Source organism: Delphinapterus leucas, chromosome 13 (assembly GCF_059928025.1).
Source record: "Delphinapterus leucas isolate spDelLeu-1000000601 "Yukka" chromosome 13, BTC_Dleu_Yukka2, whole genome shotgun sequence".
In the NCBI taxonomy this organism is placed as follows: Eukaryota; Metazoa; Chordata; class Mammalia; order Artiodactyla; family Monodontidae; genus Delphinapterus; species Delphinapterus leucas.
Genome location: NC_143141.1, coordinates 26,015,066 through 26,022,790, shown reverse-complemented (window position 1 = coordinate 26,022,790; position 7,725 = coordinate 26,015,066).

The following is a 7,725-nucleotide window of genomic DNA, read 5'->3' as shown; positions in this document are numbered from 1 at the left end:
ATACTAGCAAACAGAATCCAACAGCACATTAAAAGAATCGTACACCATGATCAAGTGGGGTTTATCCCAGGAATGCAAGGATTCTTCAATATATGTAAATCAATCAATGTGATAAACCACGTTAACAAATTGAAGGATAAAAACCATGTGATCATCTGAATAGATGCAGAAAAAGCTTTGACAAAATTCAACATCCATGTATGATAAAAAAAACTCCAGAAAGTGGGCATAGAGTGAACCTAGCTCACCATAATAAAGGCCATAGATGACAAACCACAGCAAATATCATTCTCAATGGTGAAAAACTGAAAGCATTTCCTCAAAAATCAGGAACAAGACAAGGATGCCCATTCTTGCCAATATTATTCAACATAGTTTTGGAAGTCCTAGCCATGGCAATTAGAGAAGAAAAGAAATAAAAGTAATACAAATTGGAAAAGAAGAATTAAAACTGTCACTGTTTACAGATGACATGATCCTATATAGAGAATCTAAAAGATGCTACCAGAAAACTACTAGAGCTAATCAATGAATCTGGTAAAGGTCCAGGATACAAAATTAAAGCACAGAAATCTCTTACATTCCTATACACTAACAATGAAAGATCACAAAGAGAAATTAAGGAAACAATCCCATTCACTACTGCAACAAAAAGAGTAAAATACCTAGGAATAAACCTACCTAAGGAGGTAAAAGACCTGTACTCAGAAAACTGTAACAATGATAAAAGAAATCAAAGATGACACAAACAGATGGAGAGATATACCATGTCCCTGGATTGGAAGAATCAATATTGTGAAAATGCCTATACTACCCAAAGAATCTACAGATTCAGTCCAATCCCTATCATATTACCAATGCCATTTTTTACAGAACTAGAATGAAAAATCTTAAAATTTGCATGGAGACACAAAAGATCCCAAATAGCCAAAGCAATCTTGAGGGAAAAAAACAGAGCTTGAGGAATCAGATGCCCTGACTTCAGACTATACTATAAAGCTGCAGTTATGAAGACATATGATACTGGCAAAAAAACCAAAATATAGATCAGTGGAACAGGATACAAAGCCCAGAGATCAACCCACACACCTATGGTCAACTAATCTATGACAAAGGAGACTAGTATATACAATGGAGAAAAGACAGTCTCTTCAATAAGTGGTGCTGGGAAAACTGGACAGCTACATGTAAAAGAATGAAATTAGAACCCTCCCTAACACCATACACAAAAATAAACTCAAAACGGATTAAAGACCTAAATGTAAGACTGGACACTACAAAACTGTTAGAGGAAAACATAGGCAGAACAGTCTTCGACATAAATCACAGCAAGATGTATTTTGATCCATCTCCTAGAGTAACAAAAATAAAAACAAATATAAACAAATTGGACCTAATGAAACTTAAAAGCTTTTGCACAGCAAAGGAAACCACAAACAAGACAAAAAGACAACCCTCAGAATGGGAGAAAATATTTGCATAGGAATCAATGGACAAAGGATTGCTCTCTAAAATATATAAACAGCTCATGCAGCTCAATATTAAAAAAACAAACAACCCAAAGATAAAGTGGGCAGAAGACCTAAATAGACATTTCTGCAAAGAAGACATACAGATGGCCAAGAGGCACATGAAAAGCTGTTCAACACCACTAATTATTAGAGAAATGCAATCAAAACTACAATGAGGTAGTTTTGAATGGGCATCATCAAAAATCTAGAAACAATAAATGCTGGAGAGGGTGTGGAGAAAAGGGAACCCTCTTGCACTGTTGGTGGGTATGTAAATTGATACAGCCACTATGGAGAACAGTATGGAGGTTCCTTAAAAAACTAAAAACAGAATTGCCATATGACCCAGCAATCCCTCTACTGGACTTATACCCAGTGAAAACCATAATTCAAAAAACACATACACCCCAATGTTCATTACAGCACTGTTTACAATAGCCTGGTCATGGAAGCAACCTAAATGCCCATTGACAGACGAATGGATAAAGAAGATATAAATGGAATATTACTGAACCATAAAAAGGAACAAAATTGCGTCATTTGTAGAGACGTGGATGGACCTAGAGAGTGTCATACAGAGTGAAGTAAGTCAGAAAGAGGAAAATAAATATCGTATTTTAACGCATATATGTGGAACCTAGAAAAATGGTACAGATATACCAGTTTTCAGGGCAGAAATAGAGACACAGATGTAGAGGACAAATGTATGGACACCAAGGGGGGAAAGCGGGATGGGGCATGGTGGTGGTAATGGGATGAATTAGGAGATTGGGATTGACGTATATACACTAATATGTATAAAATAGAGAACTAATAAGAGCCTGCTGTATAAAAAAATTAAAGAAGGGTGAAAATAGCAAAATAAAAGAAAAAAAAAAGAAAAGGTAGAGTATCTTATTAGACAAGAAATTGTTTAAACCAGATACACATTGTTAGACCCTAATCAAGCATCCTGAGCAGAGTTTTAAGAGGCGGTAAATTGGAAAAATCAGGTTTAAAATAAAACTCACAAATTCATGACAAATTGGACTGATCAGTTGAAGCATAAACTTTCAAGGGAAGAATCAGAGCTCCTTTGACCTGAAAATCTGAAATCAATTTTCAGAATGCAAGCACCATTATGGAGAATGGTTAGAGCCTTTAGAGTGATCACAGATTTGATGTCATACAGAATTCTAGAAGTCCTGCCCCTAAGCACAGTATGAACCGGCTAAGGAAAATCTAAAGGAGTCACAGGTTTCAAAGTCTTTCTCTCCATTTGTGTTAAATGTTTTTTTCTGGTGAAATTTGGATAGTAATTGACATTTCTGATAAAACATTAAACTATCTCTCCCAAGGAATTTTTAGAGTCTTAACGAGGGGAAGGACATATTTCTGTGGTCACCACAGCTGCTAAAATGAAACAACTGAGGTAAACTGACAATACCAAACCTCTTTTAGATGAAAGGAAAGGGTTGTAGTATGCCTATTTTGTTCTGAATGCATTATTCTTTTTGGATTTTTCTCATATGTTGAATCTCATGGATAGCTGTACTCATTTGCCAGAGGAATCAGAATACAGTTGTTACCATGACCCCTGGGCAACACATGCATATTTAAGTTCAAGTTATTTTATAAATTAAAAAGATTCTTTTAATTACATACTCCTATTAGAGTAAGAGGCACATAATAGATGCTTATGTATAGCTGCTTCAAGAGTGGTTTCTATAATAGAGGATTCTTCCATTCTCTTTAAAGACCTCTAATGTTCTCACCAAAGATTTTTTCATAGATTTCAGGGCTCTCCCTGGGTAGGAATCCAATAACTCCATTCTCCTTAAAACATATGAACATCCACCATATCCTGGAAGGTCCAGGAAAAGATATTTGGCTTCCAGAATTGTTTAAATGTTATCCCAAGTTGTGGGGTTTTTGCTCTCAATCTCCATTCACCGATTCCTCAGACAGTGCTCTCAGCATAAACTCAAAGTATGTATTTTTTTTGTTTGTTTAATTAAACTTATGTCTACTTTTCCTCTTTCCAAAAAGTTTTGAAGCAATTAGTAGCAACAAAGCAAATAAAACGGAAATGGAAAGTGTTGACTGGAAGAAAAAGGCACAATGTGAGTGTTGTGAATAAAGGTTTATTCAGGGTCTTATTGAGGACCATAAACTGGGAGATAGCCTCTCAGATGGCTCTGAGGAACTGCTCCAAAGATGTAGGGGGGAAGCTAGTTTCTATGTGATTTTTGTTAGGGAGTACATGCAGTTGAATATACATCTTGGTGAAAAATTACTGAGAGTCACAAAGAACAGATATCTCAAGTTAATGATTATAGTGCTTTTCTATGTATGGCAAGATGCAAGAAGTGAGGTTCATTAAAATTCTTCTTGAAAAGCATCTAACGATCTAAGGCCTGTTTGTCCAAAGCACAGAACATCCTGTTATCACCTTTAATTTCTTCTCTCTGAATCACAGAGTGCTTCATCCTGTTATTGCCTTAATCTCTTTTTCTGAAGCACTGAGTATATTGTCAGTCAGTGACTGCAGCAGGTTAATATTTGTAGACTTGGATAGTGAGTGAAAAGCTCTTTGCTTTTCTTTTGTTTGTAGTTCCCCCATTTTGGTCATAAATTCAGCCAAAGTTTGGGAGGCATTTCATGACAAATTTGTCCCATGGCCCTAGGAAGGCTAATTCCTAGGTCAAGAGAGTACTTCATTGATAGACCACTCGATGTGCTATGACTGAACTGGGCCCTGTTAATTGTAAATGTCTCTGGACCACCTGTCTTACTAGTCTGTTATGGTCCAGGAAATGATTCTCCCTTGTTGCTTCTTCCCCTATCTAGAGTTTACACTATTACAATCAATCTTTTACTGTTATATAGAATTATATAGCTGGACAATTGTTTCAATTCACTTAGTCATCATTATTTTTGTCACAGATTCAGTTGCACATTGTGTAATACAAGAAAAACAGTGTTGAGAGGAGGGGAAGATGGAGGAGGAGTAAGACGCGGAGATCACCTTCCTCCCCACAGATACACCAGAAAAACATCTACACGGGGAGCAACTCCTACAGAACACCTACTGAACACTGGCAGAAGACCTCAGACCTCCCAAAAGGCAAGAAACTGCCCACGTAACTGGGTAGGGCAAAAGAAAAAAGAATAAAGAGAGACAAGGGGATAGGGATGGGACCTGCACCAGTGAGAGGGAGCTGTGAAGGAGGAAAGGTTTCCACACACGAGGAAGCCCCTTCACGGGTGGAGGCTGCGGGTGGCGGAGGGGAAAGCTTCGGAGCCGCGGAGGAGAGCGCAACAACAGGAGTGGGGAGGGCAAAGCGGAGAGATTCCCGCACAGAGGATCGGTGCCGACCGGCACTCACCAGCCCGAGAGGCTTGTCTGCTCACCCGCTGGGGCCGGCGGGGCTGGGACCTGAGGCTCGGGTTTCAGTCGGAGCACAGGGAGAGGACTAGGGTTGGTGGTGGGAACACAGCCTGCAGGGTGTTAGTGCACCACTGCTAGCTGGGAGGGAGTCTGGGGAAAAGTCTGGAGCTGCCAAAGAGGCAAGAGACTTTTTCTTCCCTCTTTGTTTCCTGGTGCGCGAGGAGAGGGGATTAAGAGCGCTGCTTAAAGGAGCTCCAGAGACGGATGCAAACTGCGGCTAAAAGCGCAGACCCTAGAGACGGGCAAGAGACGCTAAAGGCTGCTGTCGCCACCACCAAGAAGCCTGTGTGTGAGCACAGGTCACTATCCACACCCCCATTCCGGGGAGCCTGTGCAGCCCGCCACTGCCAGGGTCCTGGGATCCAGGGACAACTTCCCCAGGAGAACGCACGGCACGCCTCAGGTTGGTGCAACGTTATGCTGGCCTCTGCCGCCGCAGGCTCGCCCCACACTCTGTGCCCCTCCCTCCCCCCCGGCCTGAGTGAGCCAGAGCCCCCAAATCAGCGGCTCCTTTAACCCCGTCCTGTCTGAGCGAAGAACAGATGCTCTCCGGTGGCCTACACACCGAGGCAGGGCCAAATCCAAGGCTGAGCCCCTGGAGGCTGTGAGGACAAAGAAGAGAAAGGGAGATCTCTCCCAGCAGCCTCAGAAGCAGCGAATTAAAGCTCCACAATCAACATGATGTACCCTGCATCTGTGGAATACATGAATAGACAACGAATCATAACCAAATTGAGGAGGTGGACTTTGAGAGCAAGATTTATGATTTTTTCCCCTTTTCCTCTTTTTGTGAATGCGTATGTGTATGCTTCTGTGTGAGATTCTGTCTGTATAGCTTTGCTTCCACCATTTGGCCTAGGGTTCTATCTGTCCGTTTTGGTTTATTTTTAAATATTTTTTCTTAATAATTAATTTTTATTTTAATAACTTTATTTTATTTTACTTTATCTTCTTTCTTTCTTTCCTTCCTTCCCTCCTTTAGAAAATGAATCATCCCAAATTGAGGAGGTGGACTTTGAGAGCAAGATTTATGATTTTTTTCCCCTTTTCCTCTTTTTGTGAGTGTGTATGTGTATCTTCTGTGTGAGATTTTGTCTGTATAGCTTTGCTTCCACCATTTGTCCTAGGGTTCTATCCGTCTTTTTAAAAAATTTTTTTCTTAATAATTACTTTTTATTTTAATAACTTTTTATGTTTTATCTTATTTTATTTTACTATATCTTCTTTCTTGCTTGCTTTTTTTCCTTGCTTCCATCCTTCCTTCCTTCCTTCCTCCCTCCCTCCTTTCTTTCTTTCTTCCTTCCTTTCTTTCTACTTTGACTAATTCTTTCTTTCTACTTTTTCTCCCTTTTATTCTGAGCCATTTGGATGAAAGGCTCTTGGTGCTGCAGCCAGGGGTCAGTGCTGTACCTCTGAGATGGGAGAGCCAACTTCAGGACACTAGTCCACAAGAGACCTCCCAGCTCCACAGAATATCAAATGGCAAAAATCTCCCAGAGATCTCCATCTCAAAGCCAGCACCCAGCTTCACTCAACGATGAGCAAGTTACAGTGCTGGACACCCTATGCCAAACAACTAGCAAAACAGGAACACAACAACACCCATTAGCAGAGAGGCTGCCTAAAATCATAATAAGTCCACAGACACCCCAAAACACACCACCAGACATGGACCTGCCCACCAGAAAGACAAGATCCAGCCTCATCCACCAGAACACAGGCACTAGTCCCCTCCACCAGGAGGCCTACATAACCCACTGAACCAACCTTAGCCACTGGGGACAGACACCACAAACAACGGGAAGTATGAACCTGCAGCCTGCAAAAAGGAGACCGCGTACACAGTAAGATAAGCAAAATGAGAAGACAGAAAAACACACAGCAGATGAAGGAACAAGGTAAAAACCCACCAGTCCTAACAAATGAAGAGGAAATAGGCAGTCTACCAGAAAAAGAATTCAGAATAATGATAGTAAAGATGATCCAAAATCTTGGAAATAGAATAGAGAAAATGCAAGAAACATTTAACAAGGACCTAGAAGAACTAAAGATGAAACAAGCAATGATGAACAAAAATAACTGAAATTAAAAATACTCTAGAAGGGATCAATAGCAGAATAACTGAGGCAGAAGAACGGATAAGTGACCTGGAAGATAAAATAGTGGAAATAAGTACTGCAGAGGAGAATAAAGAAAAAAGAATGAGAAGAACTGAGGAGAGTCTCAGAGACCTCTGGGACAACATTAAACACACCAACATTCGAATTATAGGGATTCCAGAAGAAGAAGAGAAAAAGAAAGAGACTGAGAAAATATTTGAAGAGATTATAGTTGAAAACTTCCCTAATATGGGAAAGGAAATACTTAATCAAATCCAGGAAGCACAGAGAGTCCCATACAGGATAAATCCAAGGAGAAACATGCCAAGACACATATTAATCAAAGTGTCAAAAGTTAAATACAAAGAAAACAAGTTAAAAGCAGCAAGGGAAAAACAACAAATAATACACAAGAGAATCCCCATAAGATTAACAGCTGATCTATCAGCAGAAACTCTGCAAGCCAGAAGGGACTGGCAGGACATATTGAAAGTGAGGAAGGAGAAAAAGCTACAACCAAGATTACTCTACCCAGCAAGGATCTCATTCAGATTTGATGGAGAAATTAAAATCTTTACAGACAAGCAAAAGCTGAGAGTTCAGCACCACCAAACCAGCTTTACAACAAATGCTAAAGGATCTTCTCTAGGCAAGAAACACAAGAGAAGGAAAAGACCTACAATAA